At 45.6% G+C, this 18,082-nt stretch overlaps 2 long non-coding RNA genes across 2 annotated transcripts in view; one reads left to right on the top strand and one right to left on the bottom strand.

Annotated features, from left to right (window-relative positions):
* LOC125924399 (uncharacterized) overlaps positions 1-18,082 on the bottom strand; it is an 81,092-nt gene that overhangs the window by 39,898 nt on the left and 23,112 nt on the right. Inside the window, exon 3 of the long non-coding RNA XR_007458385.1 lies at positions 14,890-15,005. This is a non-coding gene — a long non-coding RNA (uncharacterized LOC125924399). The remainder of the gene's footprint in view (positions 1-14,889; positions 15,006-18,082) is intronic.
* LOC125924400 (uncharacterized) lies at positions 14,970-16,670 on the top strand. Its single transcript, XR_007458386.1, has 2 exons — positions 14,970-15,047; positions 16,140-16,670. It is a non-coding gene; the product is annotated as an uncharacterized LOC125924400 (long non-coding RNA).

Below are 18,082 nucleotides of genomic sequence, written 5' to 3'. Positions count from 1 at the left end.
GATATTATATGAAATACAAAGCAACAGAATAGTTTGTGGAGAGGCATTGTATCTCAAGAAATACATTTATGATGCCGGTGTGATACAGTTATTGTGTAGGAATTTTATATCTCAACATTCTTTCCCTTTCTGCCTTCCTTCCTCTACCTCTTGATAATTGTCATCATGAATATTATTATTTTGACAGACAGGATAATGCATGTCAGTTTCTCACCATGCTGGCATAGGGATCAAGTGAGACAACATACACGTAATCATCTTTGAAGTACGAAAATGTTGCAGTGACTCGATCACTTGGCCCTATGCAGGCAGAGTGGGCCTCTCTCCACAGCCCCGTGTGCATTGGCCCATGACAGCCTTGTCCCCTTGGACCGTGAGTATCTATCATGGAGTCAGAATTCTGGGACAGAAACGTGTTTGTGATTGGCTGGGGAAAGGGGTGCTGTGACAACACAATTGGCATGCATGTGAAATGCGGTAGGCACCAAGTAGGGCCCCAGAATCAATCCATACCCCATCTGAACATAGAGTTGTCAATGTCCTCTATCCTTAGGCAGGAAGACATTAACTACCTCTCAGCCTACTTTCCTACTTAGGTCCATTCGCTGACAAGGAGAATTTCGCTTTTGCCCCCAACTCCAGAAATGTTGGAGAAAATTCATCTGATCTGGTCAATCTCTCCCTCCACAGGAGGTTGGGAGATTAGAAAGAGCATGATATGTTTTAGACCAGAAAGATCTATTTTCTAACTTTTTCTTCCATTCTCTTTGTTGTTTTTTCTGTCTGAGAATGGGTTGTGAGACAAGATTAACAAGTCTCCACACACCTGGATGGATAAGGGTACAGATCCAATCCATGGGCAAGTCCTTACTTTTCGATTTGGAGGAAGGTGGGAGGCAGAGGAAGAGAGAGGTTTATTTGAAAGAATTGATTCACATGTTATACAGGCTGAGATTATAGAGGCTGCAGTCAGCAAGGGGAAATACAGGATGCCAGTTGTACAGTTTCAGTCTGAGTCCGAAGGCACGAGGATCAGGAAACCCAATGGTATAAGTTCCAATCCGAGTCTGAATCTGAAGGCAAGAAATGACCAATATCCCAGCTCAAAGACTGTCTGGCAGAAAGAATTCTTTCTTACTCCTTCTGATCAATTCAGGCTTTTGGTTGTTCTCAGTCTACACACTTCAACGTTGTTCTCATCCAGAAATACCCTGAGACACAACCCAGAATAGTTGGCACACAAAGACACAACGTCTCATCCTTTGCTAGGGAATTATTTGTCCTACGTGATTAAAGCTAGTGGTGAGACCACCGTTTGACTCCTCATCTCTTCTCAATGGGTTGGAACCCAGAGCAGAGGCGTGGTGAGGAGTTGGCTGCAGCAAGCAGAGTGGACCCTGTGCTGGAGAGCCTCGGTGATCACATGTGAGCAGAGTCGGGAAAGGCAGGCACTGGTGAAACCAACCACCACGTAGTCCTTCAACTCCACAAATGCATATCCCATCCCTAGATAAGCAGGCAAATAAGATAAGAAGTATATGCCTAGAACATTTGTTATAGGATAAATGGTGCTAAGAGATGTGCCTACAGGACAGGAGAACTCAACCCTTGGCGCCTTCAGGGTGTATCTAGATGATCCCCCCCCCCCCAACATACTGGTTTCTTAGTTTCGTGAAAGTCTCTCCTCCAATGATCCCATCCCATCTTCATTACTCAAGCCTAGGAGCTCATCCTCAACCTCGTCATCACCCATAATGAACAACTCCGATTAGTTCATGCCCCCACCCTCCGACCGCCACCTTGTAAGTTCCACTCACTCATCCAATTCCTCCCCCTCCCCCTCCACAGTGTCCACTCCACTGACCCTCCCATTGACTTTCAGCCCTTAACATTCTGTCCTCCTCCAGGGGCACCCATCTGACTCTTGATTTTGGCTCAGGTCATGGTCCCAGGGTTGTGGGATCGAGCCCGAAGTCTGGCTCCCTGCCGAGTGCAAAGCCTGCTTAAGATTTTCTCTCTCTCAGGCTCCGGGGTGGCTCAGTCGGTTAAGCATCCGACTTTGGCTCAGGTCATGATCTCATGGCTTGTGAGTTCAAGCCCCCATATGGGGCTCTCTGCTGTCAGCACAGAGCCTGCTTCAGATCCTCTGTCTCCCTCACCCTCTGCCCCTCCCCCAGTAGCGCTCTCTCTCTCTCTCTCTCTCTCTCTCTCAAAAATAAATATGCACTTTAAAAAAGAAAAAAGATTCTCTCTCCCTTTGCCTCTTTCCCTACCCCCCCTCTCAAATAAAATAAAAAAAAAATACATTAAAAAAAAATTCTGTCCTCCCAACCAGTTTCAATGCTACAGTCAGTTAGCATAGACCTGTGGTTCCTTCACCTCTCTGAACCACCCCTCACTTCACTTGCTAGAAAAACCACAAAAATCAACCAATCCATTCATGCTTGCCCTTGTGCAACTGAACATGCCTGGGGAGAAAACACCCAACCACTGTTAAATTGTTAAATCGACTGATGTCGATTTAAATCTATGACCAGGAAAAATCAGTCAATCAATCAATCAATCAATCAGTCTAACACCAGGAACTCAAAAGGGGCCTTAACACTGCTCAGCAATCATCTCAACCTTCCCTGTTCTACTCACTCCTCCACACTCCTAGATCACTATTGTAAAACTCCTCTCTCACCAAATCTTTGTCATTGCCTCTCCTAAGCTCATTTTCAGTGGATAAGCTTGTTTTCTGTGTTGAAAATGGAAGTAATCAGATGAGAAACCCCACACCCTCGTACACATCTGCATTTCCCTCTAGGCGGTGACTATGGATGGGCTTCCCACAATCCTATCCAAGGCAAAGTCTTCCTCTTGTGCTCTGGACCGCATCCCTCTCGACAACATCTCTCCCACCTTTATTTAATGGAACTTCTCTCTTCTCTAGACCATTTATCTCCAACAGCTAGTGCTCTATGTCCTTGCTTCCTTTTACAGCAAACCTCCTTTAAAGTGTTCACTATATTTGCTGCCTCCATTTTCTCTCCTTAAATCCATTCCAATCAAGATTTCAACTCCTGGTACCCTCAACGAAAGTGTTCTTTTCATGGCTGCACAAAGATACTCGCGTTGTTAATCCACTGGTCAGTTCTCGGCCTTTTTACCGGACCCGTCAGCATCGGCTGACACCATTGGTTACCTCCTCCGGCTTGACTTTGACACCTCTTTCTTCATTTGGCTTCCAGGACGCCACACACCCTTTTGTGTTTCTATCTAAAGGGGTGATCATTTTTGCTCAGTTGTCTCTGCTCCTTGCTCCCTACATGTTCTTCCTGAAGTGTCCCTGCGCTTGGCCCTTGATTTCCTTCTCTCTTCTGTCTCCACTCACTCCCCTGTGATCCCGATCCCGTCTTGTGGCTTCAAATACCAACTATACACCAACAGCTCACAAGTTCTTATGTCCAGCCCAAGCCCGTCTTCTGAACGCTAGACTCATATTTTCAACTTCACAACTCCACCGATTTGTACAAGACTTCCCAAACTAACAGGTCTAAAACTCAATTCCTCATCTTTCCAACCCCCTCCCCACAAAAAAATGTGCTTTCGTACATAGCCCTCTTTATCTCAATCCATGGGAACCCCGTCACTGTGATTTCTCAGACCAAAACCACTAAAGCTCCCCGTGACTCCTTTCTTTTACTCTCCAATGTCAGGAAATCCTACCGGTTCTACCTCCAAAATACATGCACCGCCATCTCCTCACACCTGAATGGCTTTAATAATCTCCTAACTCATCTTCCTTCTGCTGCATTTGTTTTCCGATGGTCTATTCTGGACACAGGAAGCAGAGGGGCCCTTTTTAAACATTAAGTCAGATTAAATCTCTGCTCTGCTCAAAGTCCTCCTATGGATCCCAGTTTTAGAATTCTTACAAAGTCCTTACTCTAGCTTCCTGCAAGACCTTTCCTGATCTGGGCTCTGTCACTCCCTTGACCTCGTTTGCTCTCTCTATTCCAGCTACTATAGCATCCTTCCCCTTCTCTAGATATTCCAGACCTACTCCCGCCTCAGGACCTCTGTACTATCTATTGCCCCTATCTGGATTATTTCCGCCCACGTAGGTCCCTGGCTCACTTCCTCACCCCCACATGTCTCCACTACAATGCCACCTTCTTGGCGAGGCCTACCATGGCCGTCTATCTGAAATGGCACTCGCCCCCCTCAAGTGCCATATTCCCCCACCATGTTCTACACTTTCTTTTTCTGTAGCACTACCACCTAACGTTTTGTGAAATTTACTTATTATGTTTATATTTTGTTTCCCTCTGCCTGGAATGCAACCTCTCAAAGAAAAATACCTATGGCACCTTTTGTTCACTGATGAATTCTAAGCATTTGAAATGGAGCCTGGCACATATGAGGCACTCAGTCAACATTTGTTGAATGCAGGAATGAACTCACAGACGCATGAATAAAAATAAATAGGAATTTGTGGGTAACGGGAATAGCAATGAGGCAGGAAGGAGCCTATGGCGAAACGTGCCCAGGGAGAAACCCCTGGGAACAGAGAAGGCTAAAGACTTCTAAGGGTGAATAAAATTAAATTTTCTATCATTGCCTCACTGCACTATAGCCTTCTTTTGGTGGTTACAAAAATGGCCATGAGTTCTTTAACATATCTCCCATTGAGAGGTAGGGGTCTATGTTCCCCATCCTTGAGTAAGTGCAGGCTTATGGGTGCTCCGAGCAGAGGCTGGATCACACAAGATCGATCTTACATTTTCTGACGTTTCTTGTCTCAAATGGTTGCTCTAGAGATCCCCCCTCTTGGAATCCAGCCTTGCTGTGAGAAGGATTAGCCACGTGAAGAGGCCGTGGGTAAGCGCCCCAGTGGACAGTCCTAGCTGGGCACAGCCTTTGAGTCACACGCAGATGATTCAGGGAACCCCCCGACCCTACTCCACTCCACTGAAATTGTCACCCCCAGTTGAGGCCTCACGTATTGGGGAGTAGAGAAACCCTCTCCACAGGGCACTGCCCGCATTCCTGATTTTTTTAAAAAACAATGACCATAATAAAATTACTGCTGTTTCATATCATTAAGTTCCAGGCGGTTTGTGACATGGCAGTAGTAACGGGGATAACCCCTCCTCCAGAGTCACACGTGGGACCAGTGTGACTGGAACACATGTTTGTGGAGAAGAGTCAGTGAGGGCAGAGAGTAAAGAACCAACCCAGAAGGTGAGACTAATTTAGAGACAAGAGTCTTCCAGAAGCCAAACCTCAGGGGCAGCCGTGACCAGAGTACAAGTCTCTAGAAACTAGCAGAAATTTTGAGGAATCTGGACCGCATGGATGGCGAGGTAGGGGCTTGACGTCAGTGATGGCAGGTGACCATACCCTGTGTTCTGAGAGGAAAACAGAGGGTTTTGCATGTTTGGGCTGATTCTACGTTAGGTATTATTCAGGATCCAAGTGTGGGGTGTCGGAGATTGCCCCAGTAATGCTCTGCATCTACCAGGCGACCTTATGTCTCTCCCTGGAAATCTGGGCCTCTTTCCCCCACCCTTCTCTCTCCTTTGTCTAATCCTGGGGACCAAAGAGCAGAAGTAGTCAAGTGAGTGGCTTGGAGGCCAGCTTTCTGGGTCAGATTGTCCATCTGTAAAGCAGGGAGGCACCCAATTTTCAAACAACCAATGGTCCCTCATTGCCTTAGAACGCCATCAAGGTCTGCCCACTTTCATGGCCCCAACATGACTGCTTTTTCCTCTTACCACTCTGATGCCTTCGCCTTTCTTCTTCTATCTGCACCGACTTTCCCACCAAGTATTTGCTTCCTCTGCCGGCAATGCCCCCCTTCCCTCACTCTGTAACGTGGCCATCTGTGAAGGAATGTCCTCCGCAAGGCATGCTGAAATCTTAGTGCGAACCACTGACAGAAACCTCAACTCTCAGACTTTTTTCCCGCTTTATTTTGAAGTAAAAGGGGGCGGGGGGAGGATGAAAGCACACCCACATCAGGAGAACATTTTTTACTTATTTATTTTGAGAGAGCAGAGGAGGGGCAGAGAGAGAAGAGAGAAGGGAGAGAGAGAATCCCAATGATGTGGGACTTAATCCCATGAACCGTGAGATCCTGACCTGAGCCGAAATCAGGAGTCAGATGCTTAACTGACACCAAGGCACCCCTAGAGACTGTTGTCAAGAAGTGATTCCCAGGGGTCCCTGACGGGCTCCACCGATAGAGCATGTGACTCTTGATCTCGGGGTCATGTGTTCAAGCTCCATAATGGGCGTGGAGCCTGCTTTTAAAAAAATTAATAAAAATAAATGATTCCCAGGTTCTTCTCTAAGAGCAGTTTATGGTGAACAACTTCCTGCCTCCGGAGGCCTACACTGGCCGACTCCTCTCTCACTCCTTCCTCCCAGCATACAGCGACTAATAAGGAAAAGGTCGATATCACAATTGTTGGGGCACATGTTTGTCCTTCCCACCCTAACCTCCTTGACACCTGCCAAGATGACACACACGTGAACGGAGCACACGCATGTGCGCACACACACATCAGAGTGTGACATCATCATCTCTGACATACTATGTATTGGTTGTTGTTGTTTGTTGTCTGCTTCCCCCCCCTCCTGTCACCGAATTGTAAGCCCCCTGGGACTTAGTTTTTTGCTCACTGTCATATGTCTAGTGCGTATATTATTCAACACATAATAGTGTTGAATGCAGAAATGAATGAATGAACGTAATGAATGATGGATGGATGACTGAATGGTGAAAACAACTCACTAAAGTTATAAGAGTGGAAGGGTTGCTACTTATTAATTATGCAATCTTAAGCAGGACTTAAATCCTCTAACGAATGAATGATGGGTGGGTGGATAGATGGATGGGTGGATGGATGGATAGATGGATAGATGGATGAATGGATGATGGGTAGGTGGATGGATGGATGGTTGGATGGATGGATAATGGGTGGGTGGACAGATGGATGGATGGAGGGAGGATGAATGGGTGGATGAATAGATGGATGATGGGTGGATGGATGATGGAAGAACCCACTTAAGTCACTTCATCAGTAGTTCTGCTACTTCCTAGCTTCACAGTCTTAACTCAGAACTTAAACCTGTGTGGGCCTCAGTATTCTCATCTGTGAAAAGGGCAGAGCAGCATTTTAAAAGAAACACAAAAGTCACAGAAGAACTAAGTCTACCCATACCTCCATGTGCAGCTCTAACACCATCATCACCATGTAGACTTTACCTGTTCCTCCAACAGCATCTGACTCCTCTAGATTCCTCTACACCTTCTATGTGTCCTTCTTATGCATGATCACTGAAGGCCAAGAATGTGCTGTGGAGAAGAACAGAACTTAAAGACTGACTGAGAAGAGATCCCTGGAAGACTAAAGGGGGCCTTGGGAGAAGGCTAGAAATGCACTAGGTGGCATTAGAAGGACTTTTTGACAAAATGAAGAAAATTCACAGGAAGAAAGGAAAATAGAGAAGGCAATAAGGGGAGAAAAAGCAGTAAATGCAGCCTCGACCTTCTTGAAATCGGAAAATTATCTGCATGAAAGTGGTAGGATTTTTTAGAGCAAGGAAGGCATAGGCTGAGGGAAACTAGAAACCCCATGGACACTAGATCCCCATGAAAAGGATGGGAAGGCCATAGGGTCATTCATTACAGGCAAGGGCACAGGAGGGGATGCTTATGTGTCAGTGATTTTCCTGTGTCCCAGTCGAAACAGCAGCATTTATTTACAAAATGAACAAATTATGCAGGGCACCAGAGGCGGGTCTCAGGACTCAGCACAGTATGGAAGCAGAGGGACCCTGTGTGTGGTCACTGGGATCCCAGGGAAGAGGAACAGTACCACCTAGCGTTCAGCAGCTTGCACCTGTCTAGCTTTTAACATTTCACGACTGAAAGAATTTGAGAATCTCGTTCAGCTAAAACAGACTTTGGGCTGACGTATAAACAGTTGATTCATTGCCAAGAATAAATGATGCAGTCATTCCTTTTATGCTTGGAGAGAGGAAGGATGGATTGGAAAAGAAAAAGAGGGTAAGAGGGTGTTGAGGGTTCCAATTATGGGTCAGGATACAGCCCTGCAGAGACTGTCAAGGGAGGCAATCAACCCACACAGGAGATCTCAAAGGCTTCTAATTTTGCAGAGGGCTGTCATTCAACTGGGCAAGGTTAAAGGGGACGTGTGTAGTGAGCTGTCCATTGTGCTAAGGCCTAGGGGACACAAGAGGGAGCTATGCCAAAAAACCCAAGCTGGAAGTAAACATCAAGGTCTGTGGAAACAAAGAAGGGAGCAATTAACTTGACATGTATAAGGGACCGGGCAAACAGGGTCCTCTTCCCAGATCTACCATTCCCTCACTGTGGGTCCCCAGACGAGTTACCTTAAGTCTCTCTGAGCCTCAGTTTCCTCCATGAAAATGATGATGGTAATAATGACCACACCGTATTGCGAGGATTAAAAACTGTATGTGAAAGAACCTAACACAATGCCTAACACCTAAAAATGTTCACTAAATGTGAATTCCTATTATAGAGGAGGCTTCAGGGAAGGTGTCATTGGGCAAGTGACTTTTGAGCTAGATCTAAAAGAGGTAAGAGTTTCATTTTCTCGGCTGAAGAACTCTATCCCCCCTTAATTGAAGAAATAACTCGAGATGGATGTGCTTGGAGCAGTGAGGACTGATCGATGTATGTACCCCTCCTTCTAGACAGATAAATGACTTACTACGAGATGTCAGTGGGTGACAGCTGTCACAGGCAGATCACCCAGACCTCCCAAAGAACGAGCAGGTTACGCCCAGGTGGAGATAGCATACTTTCTGTTGCCAATCACCCTTCTCTGCAGAGCCATGGGTTGAGATTGCAGGCTGTGTCCCTGAGGGTGTTCACAGGCTGTGGCTGAAAACGGTAGGTCAGGGACGTATTTACTACAGACAGCAAGAAAGGTTATTCTTGCACTTTCTGAGAGCAGTCTGCTGTTTTTCTGCCTCTAATGGATTCAGAAGGCATTGTCACTGCAGAAGACCAGGCTGATTCCACCCCAAAGATACTTCTCAACAGCACCTGTGCTTTCCCGGCTGGTGCACAAGACACATTTAAAAATTCCTCGGCTTTTAACGATGGAACTTGCAGATTCTTCCACATCCTAATCGATCATCACAGGAACACTTCAGGAAGGAGGAAATAGGTATCTGTTGTGAAAACGAACAGGCTTCTTTCCCTACACACGGCCAAGAGCAGGAAACTCGTTCTGCACATCTCTGTCTTGCTTAGAGCGCCACCTGCCGGTCCAGAGAGGTGCCTTCCTACCCAGGAGATCTTTTCCCTGTAGGAATCCTACAAAATTCATGCTCCTTCGCAACCAAGAAAAATAGAGATCAGCACTGTACTAGGCATCAGTACATGCCAAAGTGCAAGTGACACATGCAACCTAAGAGACATCTTATTTCCAGCTAGGAGGGCAGGAAGAGACATCAGAGCAAAGAAATCAATTTGTGAATATATCAAAGTTAAACTTAACTCAATGTGAAAGCAATAATCGAGCCCAGCAATATGTGCCTAGCGTTGTTAGGTGCTGATCATACTGAAGGGGATACAGTGTTTTACCATCACAGAGCCAACTTCAATAATGAGTGACAATTAAAATACAGAGTGAGGGGGGCGCCTGGGTGGCTCAGTCGGTTGAGGGTCCGACTGTGGCTCAGGTCATGATCTCGCGGTCTGTGAGTTCAAGTCCCACGTTGGGCTCTGTGCTGACAGCTTGGAGCCTGGAGCCTGCTTCAGATTCTGTGTGTGTCTCTCTCTCTGCACCTCTCCTGCTCACTCTCATGCTCTGTCTCTGTCTCTGTCTCTCTCTCTCAAAAATAAATAAACATTAAAAACATTTTTTTAAATAAAATAAAATAAAATACAGAGTGAGGGGGCGCCTGAGTGGCTCAGTTGGTTAAGTGTCCGACTTCAGCTCAGGTCATGATCTTGCAGCTCGTGGGTTCAAGTCCTGCATCGGGCTCTGTGCTGACAGCTCAGAGCCTGGAGCCTGCTTCGGATTCTGTGTCTCCCTGTCTCTCTGTGCCTCTACCACTAGCTCTCTCTCTCTCTCTCTCTCTCTCTCTCAAAAATAAATAAATATTTTAAAACTGTTTGGGGCGCCTGGGTGGCGCAGTCGGTTAAGCGTCCGACTTCAGCCAGGTCACGATCTCGCGGTCCGTGAGTTCGAGCCCCGCGTCAGGCTCTGGGCTGATGGCTCGGAGCCTGGAGCCTGTTTCCGATTCTGTGTCTCCCTCTCTCTCTGCCCCTCCCCCGTTCATGCTCTGTCTCTCTCTGTCCCAACAATAAATAAAAAACGTTGAAAAAAAATTAAAAAAAAAAAAAAACTGTTTAATAATAAAAAAAAATAGAGTGATCATGTGACCCAATTATAAAGAGCATGAAGGGAGCCTAAAGAAGACAGAAGGTTGAGGGGTCTCCGAGTACAGTTCTTAAAAAGCTAGACAGGTAAAGGCAAAAAGAGGGAATGAAAGAGGCGTTCAGTTTGTGAGGATTAATAGATATATTTAGGGGTGTAGATCAGAGCAGGGGTCATCCAGGGGGTGCCCCAAATCACTGATGGGGAGGCCCCAGCCGCACAGCTTGTACCGTATCCCCTCATGCCCCAGCCAGGGCTGAGTGGACTAGGAGGGGGCACATTACCCAGCCTGAGCTGGGGCGTTAGAACAGAGACTTCAGGGTCTCTGATTGGGAAGAAAGGCGTCTAACTTGAGGTGTCAAGAAGCCAGGACTGGCTGTGCAGGTGAAGCAGAAGAGAAATAAAGTCTTCAGGAGGAAAAAAAAAAAAAGTTCCATTCCGGTTCAGCACCTCTCTGCTACTGTTGTGTCTCTCCTGGGTTATTTTAGGAGCCTCCTAACACGCGTCCCTGCCTCTGCCCTCGCCCCTCTCAGTCTCCTTTACAGCAGGAGGTGACTCTGTCCCGACTCTAACCAGACTCCTTCAGTCCCTCCTTAATTGTGTCCTAGCGTCAGACCTCGAGACCTAAACAGTTCAAAAAACCCACATGGCCTCTCCCAGAATCACCGACCTAATCTCCAGCTAACTTCCCTCTGGCTCACTCTGCCCCTCCCCCCACGCCTCTCTGCTGTTGCTGGAAATGCTGCCTCAGGGCCTTTGTGTTCCCTCTGCTCTCAGCCTGGAATCTTCCTCCAGAGGGCCAGAGGGCTGGTAACGCAGGCATTCACCCCTTTAAGGTTTGTTCGAGTATCAGGGCACCAGGGTGGCTCAGTCCATTGAATGTCAGACTCTTGATTCCAACTTGGATCATGATCTCACGGCTTGTGGGATCGAGCCCCAAGTTGGGCTCTGTGCTGACAGTGAGGATCCTGCTTGGGATTCTCTCTCTCTCTCTCTCTCTCTCTCCCTCACTCTCTCCCCCCCTCCCTCTCCCTCCCCCCCCCCCCCCGCACGTGTGCTTTCTCTCTCTCAAAATAAATAAACTTAAAAGAAAGATTTGCTCAAATATCAACTTTTCAGTGAGATCTCTTTATTCCCCAATTAAAAATTAAAACGCTGTATAATATCTCCTACCCCCTGTCCTTGCTGTGTTGTTCCTAGAACTTATCACCATCTGACACACTACAGATTTTCTTTATTTAGATTGTATACCGTCTGGCTTTGACCCCACCACCACCTCCAACTGTTGCTAGAATATGGGGAAGAGATTTTAACCAATTGGTTAGCTAATTAATGCATTAGTGGAGTAGATGGGTGCATGCAGAAAGCTCCTTCTGGGTCCTAATTGTTGTTCTAGCTCTTAATTCACCTGCTCCTGACCCTGCCACATACCTGCCACTGGGTCCTAAGTAACCCCTCTGCACTTTATGAGGAATTCTTCTTTGGTTGCTTAAAATAATCTCAGTTAATTTTTGTTGTATGGGCAAACTAAAAAGTCCTACTGGATAAAATGAGAGAACAGTCTTTGAAGATGCTCTATCTGAAATAACTTGTCCTCTAAATATCCTGAAGCCTTGCTCCCTTCCGTCACTTAGGTTTCCGATCAGGTGTCTCTGTTATCATAGAGGTCTTCTCTGACCACCTTCTCTGAAATAGCAACCTTCTAGAATGGATCTCAAGTGTTCTCACCACACACACACACAAAAAAAAGTACCTATGTGAAATGATGGATTTGTTAACTAGCTTGATTGTGGTAATCAAGGTATATGTACATCAAAACATCATATTGTAGAACCTAAATATATACAGTTTTTATTTGTCAATCATAGTGATATACAACTGGGAAAGAAAATAAAATGGCGCCCTTCTGTCTCCCCATCACAGTCTATTCCGACCCAAACTTCACGTCTCTTCGTAGCACATAGGGCTAGTCTGATGATATATTTATTTGCGTACTGCTCCCTCCACTGGAATGTAAACTCCAGGAAAACAGAGACATAGGGTTTTTATCACTGGATCCTCTGTGTTTAGAATAGTCTAGCACCCAGCTCACACTCAGTACCTGTGTGTTCATCTATCCCACAAATACGTTTAAAATGTCAGTCACCGTTCCCAGTGCTGTGGAAACACCTGCCCTGCAGGAACCTACGTTCTAAGAGGAGATTTTTGTTAACTGTGAAGTGAATACACTCAGAGGTGAGAAATGCAGAGGCTGTGCTGAAGTGTTGCTGGACCTGAGAGTTGAGACAAGAACTGAACTTGAGAGACCACCATGGAGACCCTGGTGAGTCGTAGAAGGTTTTGGTTGGTTGCTTGCCCACATCCACCTCCCCCCCCCCCACACACACCAACAGAACACAGATTTTCTACTGGAGAACTACCCTCCCTCCAATTTCGGCAACACTAGATCGATACTACCTTCAGCTCTAGGAGCCGCGCTTCAATAGATGGAAGCGATCAGCATGTGACCCTTTGGCCACCAACGTTGGTTTGCAGTAGAACATGTGACTCAGTTCAAACTAGCAAGGCAGGAAGACATATTTGTTGAAGCTTCTGGGCAGGAAGTGCCTCTCTTTTCCATAGGAACTAAAGGAAAGGAACCGCTTTCCTGTGGATAGCCAGGTTGAAGCTGTGTGTTCCAGAACCCTTGCAGCAAACATGGCTTCCAGAAGCTAAAGAATGAACAGTACAGGGTGGCATGTGGAGGGCAAAGCAACATATAGAAAACGACAGAGTTCAGAGAATTGCCCTGATGATGTCACAACCCCCTGGAACAAACTGCCTGAAGCACAACTTCTGAACTTTGCTGTCCTACAAGCGAATACACGCCCTTTATGGATTAAACCAGTTTAATATTTGTCAAACTAGGAAAGGAATACATGTTTGTTGAAACATGAGAAATAGTAAAAGAATACATAAGACAGAGCTAATCAGCTGCTTCTATGTTCCTTCTCATCCTATCTTCTGAAATATCCAATATTAACAGTTGGATGTTGGTATGGGTTGGAATGTGTCTCCCCAAAATTTCCTATGTTGAAGTCTTAAGTTCCAATATCTCAGAATGTGACTCTATTTGGAGATAGGATCTTTAAAAAGGTAATTAAGTCAAAATGAGGACTACAGGTGGGCCCTAAACCAATAATATTGGTGTCTTTATAAGAAGAGATTAGGACAAACACACAAAGGGAAGACCATGTGAAGATATGAGAAGACAGCCATCTGCAAGGCAAAGAAAGAGACCTCAGAAGAAACGAATCCTGCCAACACCTTGGTCTTGGACTTCTAGCTTCCAGAATTGTGAGAAAGTGAATTTCTGTTGCTTAAGCCATTTAGTATATGGTACTTTGTTATAGCAGCTGTTGCAGACTAATACACATTTGTATCTTTCCACACCTACCTCCTTACTTTCATCTACACCTACAACGTATCTACACACAACCACGGATTCTGTCTTTGTTTCTATCAAAAGATTCCTACAATACACCCGCTTTTGTCACAAAAAGCACGGGTACTGCTAAAAATCAGCTGAGACCAGTCCATCTCACCTATTTCCTAATTTTACATGCATGTGCATGTAAATAAATATAATTTCATATAAATGCCATTATATACAACTCGGGGTCTGGAGGAAGAGTTTTTTGTTTTTCTGTTTGGTTTTCTCATTTGTTGTCTGTTTTTGTTTTTGTTTTTGTTTTGGGGGGGAGGGGTACTGTTTTCTTTTACTTTCATTTCTTCCCCAAGGTTTGTCTCTCTTCTTTTCCTTCATACCCAAGATAAACCAAATTAACAACCTCATGTGTGTCCCAGCACCCACACTTTTCTCTGCTCCATGTAACCTTTTTATTGCCAAGTTATAGCATTCCAACCCAACTGCACAATCTCTGGGAGCTGATGGCTATAACACAAAGATGTGCCTTCACCCCATCCAGTCCAGTCCCAGGGTGGATCTCATGATAGTTCACGGTGGACCTCGTTATGCCTTAGGGCTCAGGGGTTAAAATGAGAGCCCCAGATGGGGACTTTGCCCAAAGCCAGAAGCAGAAGAAACATGGCTGACCACATGTGACCTTATGATTGCCTTTGTTAGCACACAAGAGACACCTGCTGGAGACGGTCAAGATTGGTGGGAAAAGCGAAATTGTGCCATGGCTGCTGGATACCCTGTAGTAGTCGGAAAACCCTACAAAAACTGTTTTGTTCTCCCCAGTTTAACTCTCCCTGCCCCAACGTCGCGTTTAGATGGTAACATGGGAACAGACTGGTCTCCGAAAACAGCTCAGACGCACTGATGGCAATCGGTTGTTACTGTCTAGTGTAAACATAACTTATCTGTGTTAACGGCAAAATTACACAACCATGGTTTTGTGCCTTTATAGATCCGTAAAGTATGAGAATGAGACAAGAAGTTGCCATTTACCTTCCTTTTAAAGACTCGAGTTATCGAACCAGTCCTGCTGCACTTTGCTCAAGGTGATCTGTCCTCAGCAGGGTAAAGGCAGAATAGATCAGAGAGACTCCAGACCCAAGGAAGCGCTGTGAAGAAAACAGTGGAATTTCACACAGGATGGCCTCCAGGTACGTGCCATTCAGAAACCAGCTCTGTGGCCGCTGAGCTCACAGTTTTAGGCCACACATCCACACACCAGCAGCCTGTCTGTGCCCTACCATGAGCTTTATTTTATGCAGCAACTGATTCCACCTCTTTCTCCAGCGTGAGATAAATGCTCCTTTGGGCTCGCACACTAGAAATATCCTGTATTTCAGAAACAGAGTGTTGGGGTGCCTGGGTGGCTCAGTCAGTTAAGCGTCTGGTTCTTGATTTCGGCTCAGGTCCTGATCTCATGATTTGTGGGTTCGAGCCACACATCCGGCTCTGTGCTGACAGTGTGGAGCCTGCTTGGGATTCTCTTTCTCCGTCTCTCTCTCTCTGCCCCTCCGCTGCTTGCTCTCTCTAAGATACATAAATAAACTTTAAAAAAGAAAGAAAGAGAAAGAAACAGGGGCGTCTGGGTGGCTCAGTCGGTTAAGCGCGTCCAACTTCAGCTCAGGCCATGAACTCGCATTTCATGAGCTCAAGCCCTGCATTGGGCTCTGTGCTGACAGCTCAGAGCCTGGAGCCCACGTCAGATTCTGTGTCTCCCTCTCTCTCTCTGCCCCTCCTAGCTCATGTTTTGTCTCTCCCTCTCAAAAATAAACATCAAAAAAATATTTTTTAAAGAAAGCTTTACAAAAGATAAATACAAGAAGACAAAATGGAGGGTTTTACAAATAGATAAACTCTTCAAAAGAGATTCTGAATAAAAGATATGCACAGGTTAACACATGTGAAGATGGGAAAAAAACAATGATAATCCTCTCAAGCAACAAGTGCAAATCAGAACCATAATAAAATATTTGGGGTCAATAAAACAGCAAAATAAAAGATAATGTAGTGTTGGTGAAAATACAGGGAAACTGGATTGTCACACAGTCCATGGGAGAATAAATTAGTACCAGCTTTCCAAAAAGCAATTTGATAATTCATAAGCAAATAAACACATGACTACTTTTGAACTGCAACTCTGTTTATGGATGTTAATTCTGGTATACAAATATTTATTGTCTTAGTAAGCTGTTCATAATACACGAGGCTGTTAGTTTTTCAGTTTTTCTTTATTTTTTAATTAGGCTTCAGACCCAGCATGGAGCCCAACACTGGGCTTGAACTCACAATCCTGCGATCAAGACCCTGCGACGAGAACTGAGCTGAGACCACGGGTCAGAAGCTTAACCAACTGGGCCACCCAGATGCCCCAATATATGAGGTTTTTAAAAATATGAATGAAAGAAGCTTATCGATGAGGGCATCAAAGGCAAGCTGAGGACAAAGCACAAGCTGACACGCCGCACACACCCCCACACACCAGGTGGGATACCTGTGACATTCTTCAGGCTCTCCTGGCTACCCAAGAACAAAGGAAAGGGAAAAACAAGTGGTTAACTGATAGAGATCACAGTCCTGCAGGATGAGTCTCAATCAGTCTGCAACTTAATGATTTACAAAAAACAAAAACAAAAACAAAAACAAAAACAAAAAAAACAAAACAGGCAATCTCCAGAAACCTATAGTCACAGTTTCCTGGAGCCCTAACATCACCCTCCCGTCCAGTGATGGGGGGAAAGAAGACAAGAAGAAAATGTAAATGAAATTAAATTCCTTTGTAAACTGGAGCCCACTGGACAGATGCTTGAGGCTGGTGGAGTAGAACATTTCTCCAGCAACTCCCTACTGTCTTCATGTTAATGCTCTGCTAGGGGGAAAAAAACCACCTTAGCTTGACAATAGCTGGGCCTCCAGTATCTCAGGAGTTCTTTTTAGCACACGAGGTTTCTCTTTGGAAACCTCCCTTTTGCCTTTCCCTCCCCCAACTCCACAGTATTTAACCAGTCACCCCTCACCACCCCAGTGCAGCTCTTTCTGCCCACAGGTCCTGTCCCCGGGCTCTAATAAATCATCTTTTGCACTAAAGACCTCTTAGGAACTCCTTTTTGGCCATCGGCTCCTGACCCCCACCCTCCCTCCGAAACTTCATCACCTTCCTAGATGTAGTTTTAATCCCAAAAGGCTAGAGGGATTCAGATCATTCTAAGTGCCTACTTACTGCACCTTTTAAAATGCTGCTAGACCCACTGGTCACCATCGAAGCTACAGTAAGGAAGACAGTAGGCTAAAGACTTATTGCATTGGTAGACCGCTAATTCACCTTGCGAGAGTCCCAGACCCCCTGCTCTGGATGTTTTTAGCCTTCTCGTGCCCTCAGCCTGGACAAAGCAGTTGGCTTTGGAGTTAGACAGACTGGTCTCACACTTGTCACTCATTATCCATGTGTGAGGTCAATTGTCAGGCTTTGGGCTTCAAGGTCCTTATCTGCAAAAGGGGGGTTATGTTCCCTGCCTCGGGGGGTTCTGCAAGGATTAACTGAAAGAGTGCACATTAAATGCCGACCATGGTGCCTGGCGCTTAGGAGTAAATGGGCAATAAATATCCCCGTATGTGTGTAGTTGGGGACCGTCCAGGGCAGCAGTGAATTTCTTGGGCCTGTGATGGAGGGGCTGGCTAGTGTCTCCAGTGTCCCCTTGTGAGTGAAGCATGCGATGAGTAGGGTGTTCTCATGGGTCAACAGCCACTTCTGGTGCTTTTATTTTTACTGCCTTTGTAGCAGAACCTTGATAAATTACAGCTATTTGCACAAAACTGGATTGCACAAATTGGATATCTGTGTCCATGCTTTGCTTCAATCTCATGCTGAGGTAATAGGATTATTACAAAGTGTGTGTGTGTGTGTGTGTGTGTGTGTGTGTGTGTTTATTCTTTTACTACGGTCAGGGTCTTTTCATCCATTTCTTACTTAGTAGACAGTAAAATCCTTCCTTTGGAAATAAGGACACAATGTTAGGGAAGTACTTCTTTCTTTTTTCTTTTCTTTCTTTTTTTTAATTAAAAATATTGTTTTAATGTTTACTTATTTTTGAGACAGAAAGAGACTGAGTGCGAGCAAGGGTGGGGCGGAGAGAGAGGGAGACACAGAATCTGAAGCAGGCCCCAGGCTCTGAGCTGTCAGCGCAGAGCC

This window comes from Panthera uncia, chromosome F2, assembly GCF_023721935.1.
Source record: "Panthera uncia isolate 11264 chromosome F2, Puncia_PCG_1.0, whole genome shotgun sequence".
NCBI lineage: Eukaryota > Metazoa > Chordata > Mammalia > Carnivora > Felidae > Panthera > Panthera uncia.
This window is presented reverse-complemented; position numbering and strand designations above follow the sequence as displayed.